This window comes from Melozone crissalis, unplaced genomic scaffold (genome assembly GCF_028551555.1).
Source record: "Melozone crissalis strain CALT ecotype California unplaced genomic scaffold, PUWL_Pcris_2 ptg000120l_1, whole genome shotgun sequence".
Classification (NCBI taxonomy): Eukaryota; Metazoa; Chordata; class Aves; order Passeriformes; family Passerellidae; genus Melozone; species Melozone crissalis.
The window spans coordinates 7,523,547-7,539,954 of record NW_026535896.1 but is presented as its reverse complement, the minus strand read 5'-3'; positions in this window follow the sequence as shown (position 1 = coordinate 7,539,954).

The window sequence follows — 16,408 nt, the reverse complement described above, 5'->3', positions numbered from 1 at the left end:
ACAGCTTGCAATCGAATGTTCATGTTAATAGAAAAGGCAGGAGAGTGGTCAGGTACTGTTTCCTCTCAGTTGGAAAGCTGCGCACACAATCGCAGTGTTGTACAGCTTGTTTCATCACCTTTGCGAAGTTGCCGCTCTCTCCGGCTCCCGGAGACGAAGAAGCTGCTTCTTCGCCGAAAGACGATTCTGCCGCTCACAGTGCTCTGCGGTGTGCGCCTTCTGCCGAAAGAGGCCAGGGAGCGGTGCTTAGCTCTGCAGAGCACCGTACGTTCGTCTTTAGCCTCTCTTCTCGTCTACATCTTAGCAAAAAGCTTTTCCACTCTGTCTGGCAAGGAGAAACTGTGCCAGCACAGAAAACATCTCCCTTCGTGTTCTAGAGGCTGCACGGAGGTCTGCCGAGTGTTTTGCAAGAAGAGAAAGAAAGTTGTCCAAAACAGATTGCAATCGAATGTTCATGTGAATAGAAAAGGCAGGAGAGTGGTCAGGTACTGTTTTCTCTCAGTTGACGAGCTGCGCACACAATCGCAGTCTTGTACAGCTTGTTTCATCACCTTTGCCAAGATGCCGCTCTCTCCGGCTCCCGGAGACGAAGAAGCTGCTTCTTCGCGCAAAGACGATTCTGCCGCTCATAGTGCTCTGCACTGTGTGTCTTCTGCCGAAAGAGGCCCGGGAGCGGTGCTTAGCTCTGCAGAGCACCGTACCTTCGTCTTTAGCCTCTCTTCTCGTCTACATCTTTGCAAAAAGCTTTTCCACTCTGTCTGGCAAGGAGAAACTGTGCCAGCACAGAAAACATCTCCCTTCGTGTTCTAGAGGCTGCACGGAGGTCTGCCGAGTGTTTTGCAAGAAGAGAAAGAAAGTTGTCCAAAACAGCTTGCAATCAAATGTTCATGTGAATAGAAAAGGCAGGAGAGTGGTCAGGTACTGTTTTCTCTCAGTTGGCAAGCTGCGCACACAATCGCAGTGTTGTACAGCTAGTTTCATCACCTTTGCGAAGTTGTCGCTCTCTCCGGCTCCCGGAGACCAAGAAGCGGCTTCTTCGCGCAAAGATGATTCTGCCGCTCATAGTGCTCTGCACCGTGTGTCTTCTGCCGAAAGACACCAGGGAGCGGAGCATAGCTCTGCAGAGCACCGTACCTTTGTCTTTAGCCTCTCTTCTCGTCTACATCTTAGCAAAAAGCTTTTCCACTCTGTCTGGCAAGGAGAAACTGTGCCAGCACAGAAAACATCTCCCATCGTGTTCTAGAGGCTGCACGGAGGTCTGCCGAGTGTTTTGCAAGAAGAGAAAGAAAGTTGTCCAAAACAGCTTGCAATCGAATGTTCATGTGAATAGAAAAGGCAGGAGAGTGGTCAGGTTCTGTTTTCTCTCAGTTGGCAAGCTGCGCACACAATCGCAGTGTTGTACAGCTTGTTTCATCACCTTTGCGAAGTTGCCGCTCTCTCCGGCTCCGGGAGACGAAGAAGCTGCTTCTTCGCGCAAAGACGATTCTGCCGCTCACAGTGCTCTCCGGTGTGCGCCTTCTGCCGAAAGAGGCCAGGGAGCGGTGCTTAGCTCTGCAGAGAACCGTACCTTCGTCTTTAGCCTCTCTTCTCGTCTACATCTTAGCAAAAAGCTTTTCCACTCTGTCTGGCAAGGAGAAACTGTGCCAGCACAGAAAACATCTCCCATCGTGTTCTAGAGGCTGCACGGAGGTCTGCCGAGTGTTTTGCCAGAAGAGAAAGAAAGTTGTCCAAAACAGCTTGCAATCGAATGTTCATGTGAATAGAAAAGGCAGGAGAGTGGTCAGGTACTGTTTTCTCTCAGTTGGCAAGCTGCGCACACAATCGCAGTGTTGTACAGCTTGTTTCATCACCTTTGCGAAGCTGCCGCTCTCTCCGGCTCCCGGAGACGAAGAAGCTGCTTCTTCGCGCAAAGACGATTCTGCCGCTCATAGTGCTCTGCACTGTGTGTCTTCTGCCGAAAGAGGTCCGGGAGCGGTGCTTAGCTCTGCAGAGCACCGTACCTTCGTCTTTAGCCTCTCTTCTCGTCTACATCTTAGCAAAAAGCTTTCCCACTCTGTCTGGCAAGCAGAAACTGTGCCAGCACAGAAAACATCTCCCATCGTGTTCTAGAGGCTGCACGGAGGTCTGCCGAGTGTTTTGCAAGAAGAGAAAGAAAGTTGTCCAAAACAGCTTGCAATCGAATGTTCATGTGAATAGAAAAGGCAGGAGAGTGGTCAGGTTCTGTTTTCTCTTAGTTGGCAAGCTGCACACACAATCGCAGTGTTGTACAGCTTGTTTCATCACCTTTGCGAAGTTGCCGCTCTCTCCGGCTCCCGGAGACGAAGAAGCTGCTTCTTCGCGCAAAGACGATTCTGCCGCTCACAGTGCTCTGCGGTGTGTGTCTTCTGCCGAAAGAGACCAGGGAGCGGTGCTTAGCTCTGCAGAGCACCGTACCTTCGTCTTTAGCCTCTCTTCTCGTCTCCATCTTAGCAAAACGCTTTTCCACTCTGTCTGGCAAGGAGAAACTGTGCCAGCACAGAAAACATCTCCCATCGTGTTCTAGAGGCTGCACGGAGGTCTGCCGACTGTTTTGCAAGAAGAGAAAGAAAGTTGTCCAAAACAGCTTGCAATCGAATGTTCATGTGAATAGAAAAGGCAGGAGAGTGGTCAGGTACTGTTTTCTCTCAGTTGGCAAGCTGCGCACACAATCGCAGTCTTGTACAGCTTGTTTCATCACCTTTGCCAAGTTGCCGCTCTCTCCGGCTCCCGGAGACCAAGAAGCTGCTTCTTCGCGCAAAGACGATTCTGCCGCTCACAGTGCTCTGCGGTGTGCGCCTTCTGCCGAAACACGTCCGGGATCGGTGCTTAGCTCTGCAGAGCACCGTACCTTCGTCTTTAGCCTCTCTTCTCGTCTACATCTTAGCAAAAAGCTTTTCCACTCTGTCTGGCAAGGAGAAACTGTGCCAGCACAGAAAACATCTCCCATCGTGTTCTAGAGACTGCACGGAGGTCTGCCGAGTGTTTTGCAAGAAGAGAAAGAAAGTTGTCAAAAACAGCTTGCAATCGAATGTTCATGTGAATAGAAAAGGCAGGAGAGTGGTCGGGTACTGTTTTCTCTCAGTTGGCAAGCTGCGCACACAATCGCAGTGTTGTACAGCTTGTTTCATCACCTTTGCGAAGCTGCCGCTCTCTCCGGCTCCGGGAGAAGAAGAAGCTGCTTCTTCGCGCAAAGACGATTCTGCCGCTCACAGTGCTCTGCGGTGTGCGCCATCTGCCGATAGAGCCCAGGGAGCGGTGCTTAGCTCTGCAGAGCACCGTACCTTCGTCTTTAGCCTCTCTTCTCGTCTACATCTTTGCAAAAAGCTTTTCCACTCTGTCTGGCAAGGAGAAACTGTGCCAGCACAGAAAACATCTCCCTTCGTGTTCTAGAGGCTGCACGGAGGTCTGCCGAGTGTTTTGCAAGAAGAGAAAGAAAGTTGTCCAAAACAGCTTGCAATCAAATGTTCATGTGAATAGAAAAGGCAGGAGAGTGGTCAGGTACTGTTTTCTCTCAGTTGGCAAGCTGCGCACACAATCGCAGTGTTGTACAGCTAGTTTCATCACCTTTGCGAAGTTGTCGCTCTCTCCGGCTCCCGGAGACCAAGAAGCGGCTTCTTCGCGCAAAGACGATTCTGCCGCTCATAGTGCTCTGCACTGTGTGTCTTCTGCCGAAAGACACCAGGGAGCGGAGCATAGCTCTGCAGAGCACCTTACTTTCGTCTTTAGCCTCTCTTCTCGTCTACATCTTAGCAAAAAGCTTTTCCACTCTGTCTGGCAAGGAGAAACTGTGCCAGCACAGAAAACATCTCCCATCGTGTTCTAGAGGCTGCACGGAGGTCTGCCGAGTGTTTTGCAAGAAGAGAAAGAAAGTTGTCCAAAACAGCTTGCAATCGAATGTTCATGTGAATAGAAAAGGCAGGAGAGGGGTCAGGTACTGTTTTCTCTCAATTGGCAAGCTGCGCACACAATCGCAGTCTTGTACAGCTTGTTTCATCACCTTTGCGAAGTTGCCGCTCTCTCCGGCTCCCGGAGACGAAGAAGCTGCTTCTTCGCGCAAAGACGATTCTGCCGCTCACAGTGCTCTGCGGTGTGCGTCTTCTGCCGAAAGAGGTCCGGGAGCGGTGCTTAGCTCTGCAGAGCACCGTACCTTTGTCTTTAGCCTCTCTTCTCGTCTACATCTTAGCAAAAAGCTTTTCCACTCTGTCTGGCAAGGAGAAACTGTGCCAGCACAGAAAACATCTCCCATCGTGTTCTAGAGGCTGCACGGAGGTCTGCCGAGTGTTTTGCAAGAAGAGAAAGAAAGTTGTCCAAAACAGCTTGCAATCGAATGTTCATGTGAATAGAAAAGGCAGGAGAGTGGTCAGGTTCTGTTTTCTCTCAGTTGGCAAGCTGCGCACACAATCGCAGTGTTGTACAGCTTGTTTCATCACCTTTGCGAAGTTGCCGCTCTCTCCGGCTCCGGGAGACGAAGAAGCTGCTTCTTCGCGCAAAGACGATTCTGCCGCTCACAGTGCTCTGCGGTGTGCGCCTTCTGCCGAAAGAGGCCAGGGAGCGGTGCTTAGCTCTGCAGAGAACCGTACCTTCGTCTTTAGCCTCTCTTCTCGTCTACATCTTAGCAAAAAGCTTTTCCACTCTGTCTGGCAAGGAGAAACTGTGCCAGCACAGAAAACATCTCCCATCGTGTTCTAGAGGCTGCACGGAGGTCTGCCGAGTGTTTTGCCAGAAGAGAAAGAAAGTTGTCCAAAACAGCTTGCAATCGAATGTTCATGTGAATAGAAAAGGCAGGAGAGTGGTCAGGTACTGTTTTCTCTCAGTTGGCAAGCTGCGCACACAATCGCAGTGTTGTACAGCTTGTTTCATCACCTTTGCGAAGCTGCCGCTCTCTCCGGCTCCCGGAGACGAAGAAGCTGCTTCTTCGCGCAAAGACGATTCTGCCGCTCATAGTGCTCTGCACTGTGTGTCTTCTGCCGAAAGAGGTCCGGGAGCGGTGCTTAGCTCTGCAGAGCACCGTACCTTCGTCTTTAGCCTCTCTTCTCGTCTACATCTTAGCAAAAAGCTTTCCCACTCTGTCTGGCAAGGAGAAACTGTGCCAGCACAGAAAACATCTCCCATCGTGTTCTAGAGGCTGCACGGAGGTCTGCCGAGTGTTTTGCAAGAAGAGAAAGAAAGTTGTCCAAAACAGCTTGCAATCGAATGTTCATGTGAATAGAAAAGGAAGGAGAGTGGTCAGGTACTGTTTTCTCTCAGTTGGCAAGCTGCGCACACAATCGCAGTCTTGTACAGCTTGTTTCATCACCTTTCCCAAGTTGCCGCTCTCTCCGGCTCCCGGAGACGAAGAAGCTGCTTCTTCGCGCAAAGACGATTCTGCCGCTCACAGTGCTCTGCGGTGTGCGCCTTCTGCCGAAAGAGGTACGGGAGCGGTGCTTAGCTCTGCAGAGCACCGTACCTCCGTCTTTAGCCTCTCTTCTCGTCTACATCTTAGCAAAAAGCTTTTCCACTCTGTCTGGAAAGGAAAAACTTTGCCAGCACAGAAAACATCTCCCATCGTGTTCTAGAGGCTGCACGGAGGTCTGCCGAGTGTTTTGCAAGAAGAGAAAGAAAGTTGTCCAAAACAGCTTGCAATCGAATGTTCATGTGAATAGAAAAGGCAGGAGAGGGGTCAGGTTCTGTTTTCTCTCAGTTGGCAAGCTGCGCACACAATCGCAGTGTTGTACAGCTTGTTTCATCACCTTTGCGAAGCTGCCGCTCTCTCCGGCTCCCGGAGACGAAGAAGCTGCTTCTTCGCGCAAAGACGATTCTGCCGCTCACAGTGCTCTGCGGTGTGCGCCTTCTGCCGAAAGAGGTCCGGGAGCGGTGCTTAGCTCTGCAGAGCACCGTACCTTCGTCTTTAGCCTCTCTTCTCGTCTACATCTTAGCAAAAAGCTTTTCCACTCTGTCTGGCTAGGAGAAACTGTGCCAGCACAAAAAATATCTCCCATCGTGTTCTAGAGGCTGCACGGAGGTCTGCCGAGTGTTTTGCAAGAAGAGAAAGAAAGTTGTTCAAAACAGCTTGCAATCGAATGTTCATGTTAATAGAAAAGGCAGGAGAGTGGTCAGGTACTGTTTTCTCTCAGTTGCCAAGCTGCGCACACAATCGCAGTGTTATACAGCTTGTTTCATCACCTTTGCGAAGTTGCCGCTCTCTCCGGCTCCCGGAGACGAAGAAGCTACTTCTTCGCGCAAAGACGATTCTGCCGCTCACAGTGCTCTGCGGTGTGCGGCTTCTGCCGAAAGAGATCCGGGAGCGGTGCTTCGGTCTGCAGAGCACCGTACCTTCGTCTTTAGCCTCTCTTCTCGTCTACATCTTAGCAAAAAGCTTTTCCACTATGTCTGGCAAGGAGAAACTGTGCCAGCACAAAAAACATCTCCCATCGTGTTCTAGAGGCTGCACGGAGGTCTGCCGAGTGTTTTGCAAGAAGAGAAAGAAAGTTGTCCAAAACAGCTTGCAATCGAATGTTCATGTGAATAGAAAAGGCAGGAGAGTGGTCAGGTACTGTTTTCTCTCAGTTGGCAAGCTGCGCACACACTCGCAGTCTTGTACAGCTTGTTTCATCACCTTTGCGAAGTTGCCGCTCTCTCCGGCTCCCGGAGACGAAGAAGCTGCTTCTTCGCGCAAAGACGATTCTGCCGCTCACAGTGCTCTGCGGTGTGCGCCTTCTGCCGAAAGAGGCCAGGGAGCGGTGCTTAGCTCTGCACTGCACCGTACCTTCGTCTTTAGCCTCTCTTCTCGTCTACATCTTAGCAAAAAGCTTTTCCACTCTGTCTGGCAAGGAGAAACTGTGCCAGCACAGAAAACATCTCCCATCGTGTTCTAGAGGCTGCACGGAGGTCTGCCGAGTGTTTTGCAAGAAGAGAAAGAAAGTTGTCCAAAACAGCTTGCAATCGAATGTTCATGTGAATAGAAAAGGCAGGAGAGTGGTCAGGTACTGTTTTCTCTCAGTTGGCAAGCTGCGCACACAATCGCAGTGTTGTACAGCTTGTTTCATCACCTTTGCGAAGCTGCCGCTCTCTCCGGCTCCCGGAGACGAAGAAGCTGCTTCTTCGCGCAAAGACGATTCTGCTGCTCACAGTGCTCTGCGGTGTGTGTCTTCTGCCGAAAGAGACCAGGGAGCGGTGCTTAGCTCTACAGAGCACCGTACCTTCGTCTTTAGCCTCTCTTCTCGTCTACATCTTAGCAAAAAGCTTTTCCACTCTGTCTGGCAAGGAGAAACTGTGCCAGCACAAAAAACATCTCCCTTCGTGTTCTAGAGGCTGCACGGAGGTCTGCCGAGTGTTTTGCAAGAAGAGAAAGAAAGTTGTCCAAAACAGCTTGCAATCGAATGTTCATGTTAATAGAAAAGGCAGGAGAGTGGTCAGGTACTGTTTTCTCTCAGTTGCCAAGCTGCGCACACAATCGCAGTGTTATACAGCTTGTTTCATCACCTTTGCGAAGTTGCTGCTCTCTCCGGCTCCCGGAGACGAAGAAGCTACTTCTTCGCGCAAAGACGATTCTGCCGCTCACAGTGCTCTGCGGTGTGCGGCTTCTGCCGAAAGAGATCCGGGAGCGGTGCTTCGGTCTGCAGAGCACCGTACCTTCGTCTTTAGCCTCTCTTCTCGTCTACATCTTAGCAAAAAGCTTTTCCACTATGTCTGGCAAGGAGAAACTGTGCCAGCACAAAAAACATCTCCCATCGTGTTCTAGAGGCTGCACGGAGGTCTGCCGAGTGTTTTGCAAGAAGAGAAAGAAAGTTGTCCAAAACAGCTTGCAATCGAATGTTCATGTGAATAGAAAAGGCAGGAGAGTGGTCAGGTACTGTTTTCTCTCAGTTGGCAAGCTGCGCACACACTCGCAGTCTTGTACAGCTTGTTTCATCACCTTTGCGAAGTTGCCGCTCTCTCCGGCTCCCGGAGACGAAGAAGCTGCTTCTTCGCGCAAAGACGATTCTGCCGCTCACAGTGCTCTGCGGTGTGCGCCTTCTGCCGAAAGAGGCCAGGGAGCGGTGCTTAGCTCTGCACTGCACCGTACCTTCGTCTTTAGCCTCTCTTCTCGTCTACATCTTTGCAAAAAGCTTTTCCACTCTGTCTGGCAAGGAGAAACTGTGCCAGCACAGAAAACATCTCCCATCGTGTTCTAGAGGCTGCACGGAGGTCTGCCGAGTGTTTTGCAAGAAGAGAAAGAAAGTTGTCCAAAACAGCTTGCAATCGAATGTTCATGTGAATAGAAAAGGCAGGAGAGTGGTCAGGTACTGTTTTCTCTCAGTTGCCAAGCTGCGCACACAATCGCAGTGTTGTACAGCTTGTTTCATCACCTTTGCGAAGTTGCCGCTCTCTCCGGCTCCGGGAGACGAAGAAGCTGCTTCTTCGCGCAAAGACGATTCTGCCGCTCACAGTGCTCTGCGGTGTGCGCCTTCTGCCGAAAGAGGCCAGGGAGCGGTGCTTAGCTCTGCAGAGAACCGTACCTTCGTCTTTAGCCTCTCTTCTCGTCTACATCTTAGCAAAAAGCTTTTCCACTCTGTCTGGCAAGGAGAAACTGTGCCAGCACAGAAAACATCTCCCATCGTGTTCTAGAGGCTGCACGGAGGTCTGCCGAGTGTTTTGCCAGAAGAGAAAGAAAGTTGTCCAAAACAGCTTGCAATCGAATGTTCATGTGAATAGAAAAGGCAGGAGAGTGGTCAGGTACTGTTTTCTCTCAGTTGGCAAGCTGCGCACACAATCGCAGTGTTGTACAGCTTGTTTCATCACCTTTGCGAAGCTGCCGCTCTCTCCGGCTCCCGGAGACGAAGAAGCTGCTTCTTCGCGCAAAGACGATTCTGCCGCTCATAGTGCTCTGCACTGTGTGTCTTCTGCCGAAAGAGGTCCGGGAGCGGTGCTTAGCTCTGCAGAGCACCGTACCTTCGTCTTTAGCCTCTCTTCTCGTCTACATCTTAGCAAAAAGCTTTCCCACTCTGTCTGGCAAGGAGAAACTGTGCCAGCACAGAAAACATCTCCCATCGTGTTCTAGAGGCTGCACGGAGGTCTGCCGAGTGTTTTGCAAGAAGAGGAAGAAAGTTGTCCAAAACAGCTTGCAATCGAATGTTCATGTGAATAGAAAAGGAAGGAGAGTGGTCAGGTACTGTTTTCTCTCAGTTGGCAAGCTGCGCACACAATCGCAGTCTTGTACAGCTTGTTTCATCACCTTTCCCAAGTTGCCGCTCTCTCCGGCTCCCGGAGACGAAGAAGCTGCTTCTTCGCGCAAAGACGATTCTGCCGCTCACAGTGCTCTGCGGTGTGCGCCTTCTGCCGAAAGAGGTACGGGAGCGGTGCTTAGCTCTGCAGAGCACCGTACCTCCGTCTTTAGCCTCTCTTCTCGTCTACATCTTAGCAAAAAGCTTTTCCACTCTGTCTGGAAAGGAAAAACTTTGCCAGCACAGAAAACATCTCCCATCGTGTTCTAGAGGCTGCACGGAGGTCTGCCGAGTGTTTTGCAAGAAGAGAAAGAAAGTTGTCCAAAACAGCTTGCAATCGAATGTTCATGTGAATAGAAAAGGCAGGAGAGTGGTCAGGTTCTGTTTTCTCTCAGTTGGCAAGCTGCGCACACAATCGCAGTGTTGTACAGCTTGTTTCATCACCTTTGCGAAGCTGCCGCTCTCTCCGGCTCCCGGAGACGAAGAAGCTGCTTCTTCGCGCAAAGACGATTCTGCCGCTCACAGTGCTCTGCGGTGTGCGCCTTCTGCCGAAAGAGGTCCGGGAGCGGTGCTTAGCTCTGCAGAGCACCGTACCTTCGTCTTTAGCCTCTCTTCTCGTCTACATCTTAGCAAAAAGCTTTTCCACTCTGTCTGGATAGGGGAAACTGTGCCAGCACAAAAAACATCTCCCATCGTGTTCTAGAGGCTGCACGGAGGTCTGCCGAGTGTTTTGCAAGAAGAGAAAGAAAGTTGTTCAAAACAGCTTGCAATCGAATGTTCATGTTAATAGAAAAGGCAGGAGAGTGGTCAGGTACTGTTTTCTCTCAGTTGCCAAGCTGCGCACACAATCGCAGTGTTATACAGCTTGTTTCATCACCTTTGCGAAGTTGCCGCTCTCTCCGGCTCCCGGAGACGAAGAAGCTACTTCTTCGCGCAAAGACGATTCTGCCGCTCACAGTGCTCTGCGGTGTGCGGCTTCTGCCGAAAGAGATCCGGGAGCGGTGCTTCGGTCTGCAGAGCACCGTACCTTCGTCTTTAGCCTCTCTTCTCGTCTACATCTTAGCAAAAAGCTTTTCCACTATGTCTGGCAAGGAGAAACTGTGCCAGCACAAAAAACATCTCCCATCGTGTTCTAGAGGCTGCACGGAGGTCTGCCGAGTGTTTTGCAAGAAGAGAAAGAAAGTTGTCCAAAACAGCTTGCAATCGAATGTTCATGTGAATAGAAAAGGCAGGAGAGTGGTCAGGTACTGTTTTCTCTCAGTTGGCAAGCTGCGCACACACTCGCAGTCTTGTACAGCTTGTTTCATCACCTTTGCGAAGTTGCCGCTCTCTCCGGCTCCCGGAGACGAAGAAGCTGCTTCTTCGCGCAAAGACGATTCTGCCGCTCACAGTGCTCTGCGGTGTGCGCCTTCTGCCGAAAGAGGCCAGGGAGCGGTGCTTAGCTCTGCACTGCACCGTACCTTCGTCTTTAGCCTCTCTTCTCGTCTACATCTTAGCAAAAAGCTTTTCCACTCTGTCTGGCAAGGAGAAACTGTGCCAGCACAGAAAACATCTCCCATCGTGTTCTAGAGGCTGCACGGAGGTCTGCCGAGTGTTTTGCAAGAAGAGAAAGAAAGTTGTCCAAAACAGCTTGCAATCGAATGTTCATGTGAATAGAAAAGGCAGGAGAGTGGTCAGGTACTGTTTTCTCTCAGTTGGCAAGCTGCGCACACAATCGCAGTGTTGTACAGCTTGTTTCATCACCTTTGCGAAGCTGCCGCTCTCTCCGGCTCCCGGAGACGAAGAAGCTGCTTCTTCGCGCAAAGACGATTCTGCTGCTCACAGTGCTCTGCGGTGTGTGTCTTCTGCCGAAAGAGACCAGGGAGCGGTGCTTAGCTCTACAGAGCACCGTACCTTCGTCTTTAGCCTCTCTTCTCGTCTACATCTTAGCAAAAAGCTTTTCCACTCTGTCTGGCAAGGAGAAACTGTGCCAGCACAAAAAACATCTCCCTTCGTGTTCTAGAGGCTGCACGGAGGTCTGCCGAGTGTTTTGCAAGAAGAGAAAGAAAGTTGTCCAAAACAGCTTGCAATCGAATGTTCATGTTAATAGAAAAGGCAGGAGAGTGGTCAGGTACTGTTTTCTCTCAGTTGCCAAGCTGCGCACACAATCGCAGTGTTATACAGCTTGTTTCATCACCTTTGCGAAGTTGCCGCTCTCTCCGGCTCCCGGAGACGAAGAAGCTACTTCTTCGCGCAAAGACGATTCTGCCGCTCACAGTGCTCTGCGGTGTGCGGCTTCTGCCGAAAGAGATCCGGGAGCGGTGCTTCGGTCTGCAGAGCACCGTACCTTCGTCTTTAGCCTCTCTTCTCGTCTACATCTTAGCAAAAAGCTTTTCCACTATGTCTGGCAAGGAGAAACTGTGCCAGCACAAAAAACATCTCCCATCGTGTTCTAGAGGCTGCACGGAGGTCTGCCGAGTGTTTTGCAAGAAGAGAAAGAAAGTTGTCCAAAACAGCTTGCAATCGAATGTTCATGTGAATAGAAAAGGCAGGAGAGTGGTCAGGTACTGTTTTCTCTCAGTTGGCAAGCTGCGCACACACTCGCAGTCTTGTACAGCTTGTTTCATCACCTTTGCGAAGTTGCCGCTCTCTCCGGCTCCCGGAGACGAAGAAGCTGCTTCTTCGCGCAAAGACGATTCTGCCGCTCACAGTGCTCTGCGGTGTGCGCCTTCTGCCGAAAGAGGCCAGGGAGCGGTGCTTAGCTCTGCACTGCACCGTACCTTCGTCTTTAGCCTCTCTTCTCGTCTACATCTTAGCAAAAAGCTTTTCCACTCTGTCTGGCAAGGAGAAACTGTGCCAGCACTGAAAACATCTCCCATCGTGTTCTAGAGGCTGCACGGAGGTCTGCCGAGTGTTTTGCAAGAAGAGAAAGAAAGTTGTCCAAAACAGCTTGCAATCGAATGTTCATGTGAATAGAAAAGGCAGGAGAGTGGTCAGGTACTGTTTTCTCTCAGTTGGCAAGCTGCGCACACAATCGCAGTGTTGTACAGCTTGTTTCATCACCTTTGCGAAGCTGCCGCTCTCTCCGGCTCCCGGAGACGAAGAATCTGCTTCTTCGCGCAAAGACGATTCTGCTGCTCACAGTGCTCTGCGGTGTGTGTCTTCTGCCGAAAGAGAACAGGGAGCGGTGCTTAGCTCTACAGAGCACCGTACCTTCGTCTTTAGCCTCTCTTCTCGTCTACATCTTAGCAAAAAGCTTTTCCACTCTGTCTGGCAAGGAGAAACTGTGCCAGCACAAAAAACATCTCCCTTCGTCTTCTAGAGGCTGCACGGAGGTCTGCCGAGTGTTTTGCAAGAAGAGAAAGAAAGTTGTCCAAAACAGCTTGCAATCGAATGTTCATGTGAATAGAAAAGGCAGGAGAGTGGTCAGGTACTGTTTTCTCTCAGTTGGCAAGCTGCGCACACAATCGCAGTGTTGTAGAGCTTGTTTCATCACCTTTGCCAAGTTGCCGCTCTCTCCGGCTCCCGGAGACGAAGAAGCTGCTTCTTCGCGCAAAGACGATTCTGACGCTCACAGTGCTCTGCGGTGTGCGCCTTCTGCCGAAAGAGGCCCGGGAGCGGTGCTTAGCTCTGCAGAGCACCGTACCTTCGTCTTTAGCCTCTCTTCTCGTCTCCATCTCAGCAAAACGCTTTTCCACTCTGTCTGGAAAGGAAAAACTTTGCCAGCACAGAAAACATCTCCCATCGTGTTCTAGAGGCTGCACGGAGGTCTGCCGAGTGTTTTGCAAGAAGAGAAAGAAAGTTGTCCAAAACAGCTTGCAATCGAATGTTCATGTGAATAGAAAAGGCAGGAGAGTGGTCAGGTACTGTTTTCTCTCAGTTGGCAAGCTGCGCACACAATCGCAGTGTTGTACAGCTTGTTTCATCACCTTTGCGAAGTTGCCGCTCTCTCCGGCTCCCGGAGACGAAGAAGCTGCTTCTTCGCGCAAAGACGATTCTGCCGCTCACAGTGCTCTGCGGTGTGCGCCTTCTGCCGAAAGAGATCCGGGAGCGGTGCTTAGCTCTGCAGAGCACCGTACCTTCGTCTTTAGCCTCTCTTCTCGTCTACATCTTAGCAAAAATCTTTTCCACTCTGTCTGGCAAGGAGAAACTGTTCCAGCACAGAAAACATCTCCCATCGTGTTCTAGAGACTGCACGGAGGTCTGCCGAGTGTTTTGCAAGAAGAGAAAGAAAGTTGTCCAAAACAGCTTGCAATCGAATGTTCATGTGAATAGAAAAGGCAGGAGAGTGGTCAGGTACTGTTTTCTCTCAGGTGGCAAGCTGCGCACACAATCGCAGTGTTATACAGCTTGTTTCATCACCTTTGCGAAGTTGCCGCTCTCTCCGGCTCCAGGAGACGAAGAAGCTGCTTCTTCGCGCAAAGACGATTCTGCCGCTCACATTGCTCTGCGGTGTGCGGCTTCTGCCGAAAAAGATCCGGGAGCGGTGCTTAGCTCTGCAGAGCACCGTACCTTCCTCTTTAGCCTCTCTTCTCGTCTACATCTTAGCAAAAAGCTTTTCCACTATGTCTGGCAAGGAGAAACTGTGCCAGCACAGAAAACATCTCCCATCGTGTTCTAGAGGCTGCACGGAGGTCTGCCGAGTGTTTTGCAAGAAGAGAAAGAAAGTTGTCCAAAACAGCTTGCAATCGAATGTTCATGTGAATAGAAAAGGCAGGAGAGGGGTCAGGTTCTGTTTTCTCTCAGTTGGAAAGCTGCGCACACAATCGCAGTCTTGTACAGCTTGTTTCATCACCTTTGCGAAGTTGCCGCTCTCTCCGGCTCCCGGAGACGAAGAAGCTGCTTCTTCGCGCAAAGACGATTCTGCCGCTCACAGTGCTCTGCGGTGTGCGCCTTCTGCCGAAAGAGGCCAGGGAGAGGTGCTTAGCTCTGCAGAGCACCGTACCTTCGTCTTTAGCCTCTCTTCTCGTCTACATCTTAGCAAAAAGCTTTTCCACTCTGTCTGGCAAGGACAAACTTTGCCAGCACAGAAAACATCTCCCATCGTGTTCTAGAGGCTGCACGGAGGTCTGCCGAGTGTTTTGCAAGAAGAGAAAGAAAGTTGTCCAAAACAGCTTGCAATCGAATGTTCATGTGAATAGAAAAGGCAGGAGAGTGGTCAGGTACTGTTTTCCCTCTGGTGGCAAGCTGCGCACACAATCGCAGTGTTGTACAGCTTGTTTCATCACCTTTGCCAAGTTGCCGCTCTCTGTGGCTCGGGGAGACGAAGAAGCTGCTTCTTCGCGCAAAGACGATTCTGCCGCTCACAGTGCTCTGCACTGTGTGTCTTCTGCCGAAATACACCAGGGAGCGGCGCATAGCTCTGCACTGCACCGTACCTTCGTCTTTAGCCTCTCTTCTCGTCTACATCTTAGCAAAAATCTTTTCCACTCTGTCTGGCAAGGAGAAACTTTGCCAGCACAGAAAACATCTCCCATTGTGTTCTAGAGGCTGCACGGAGGTCTGCCGAGTGTTTTGCAAGAAGAGAAAGAAAGTTGTCCAAAACAGCTTGCAATCGAATGTTCATGTGAATAGAAAAGGCAGGAGAGTGGTCAGGTTCTGTTTTCTCTCAGTTGGGAAGCTGCGCACACAATCGCAGTGTTGTACAGCTTGTTTCATCACCTTTGCGAAGCTGCCGCTCTCTACGGCTTCCAGAGACGAAGAAGCTGCTTCTTCGCGCAAAGACGATTCTGCCGCTCACAGTGCTCTGCGGTGTGCGCCTTCTGCCGAAAGAGATCCGGGAGCGGTGCTTAGCTCTGCAGAGCACCGTACCTCCGTCTTTAGCCTCTCTTCTCGTCTCCATCTTAGCAAAACGCTTTTCCAATCTGTCTGGCAAGGAGAAACTGTGCCAGCACAGAAAACATCTCCAATCGTGTTCTAGAGGCTGCACGGAGGTCTGCCGAGTGTTTTGCAAGAAGAGAAAGAAAGTTGTCCAAAACAGCTTGCAATCGAATGTTCATGTGAATAGAAAAGGCAGGAGAGTGGTCAGGTACTGTTTTCTCTCAGTTGGCAAGCTGCGCACACAATCGCAGTGTTGTACAGCTTGTTTCATCACCTTTGCGAAGCTGCCGCTCTCTCCGGCTCCGGGAGAGAAGAAGCGGCTTCTTCGCGCAAAGACGATTCTGCCGCTCATAGTGATCTGCACTGTGTGTCTTCTGCCGAAAGACACCAGGGAGCGGCGCTTACCTCTGCACTGCACCGTACCTTCGTCTTTAGCCTCTCTTCTAGCTTACATCTTAGCAAAAAGCTTTTCCACTCTGTCTGGCAAGGACAAACTGTGCCAGCACAGAAAACATCTCCCTTCGTGTTCTAGAGGCTGCACGGAGGTCTGCCGAGTGTTTTGCAAGAAGAGAAAGAAAGTTGTCCAAAACAGCTTGCAATCGAATGTTCATGTGGATAGAAAAGGCAGGAGAGTGGTCGGGTACTGTTTTCTCTCAGTTGGCAAGCTGCGCACACAATCGCAGTGTTGTACAGCTTGTTTCATCACCTTTGCGAAGTTGCCGCTCTCTCCGGCTCCCGGAGACGAAGAAGCTGCTTCTTCGCGCAAAGACGATTCTGCCGCTCACAGTGCTCTGCGGTGTGCGTCTTCTGCCGAAAGAGGTCCGGGAGCGGTGCTTAGCTCTGCAGAGCACCGTACCTTTGCCTTTAGCCTCTCTTCTCGTCTACATCTTAGCAAAAAGTTTTTCCACTCTGTCTGGCAAGGAGAAACTGTGCCAGCACAGAAAACATCTCCCATCGTGTTCTAGAGGCTGCACGGAGGTCTGCCGAGTGTTTTGCAAGAAGAGAAAGAAAGTTGTCCAAAACAGCTTGCAATCGAATGTTCATGTGAATAGAAAAGGCAGGAGAGTGGTCAGGTTCTGTTTTCTCTCACTTGGCAAGCTGCGCACACAATCGCAGTGTTGTACAGCTTGTTTCATCACCTTTGCGAAGTTGCCGCTATCTCCGGCTCCGGGAGACGAAGAAGCTGCTTCTTCGCGCAAAGACGATTCTGCCACTCACAGTGCTCTGCGGTGTGCGCCTTCTGCCGAAAGAGGCCAGGGAGCTGTGCTTGGCTCTGCAGAGAACCGTACCTTCGTCTTTAGCCTCTCTTCTCGTCTACATCTTAGCAAAAAGCTTTTCCACTCTGTCTGGCAAGGAGAAACTGTGCCAGCACAGAAAACATCTCCCATCGTGTTCTAGAGGCTGCACGG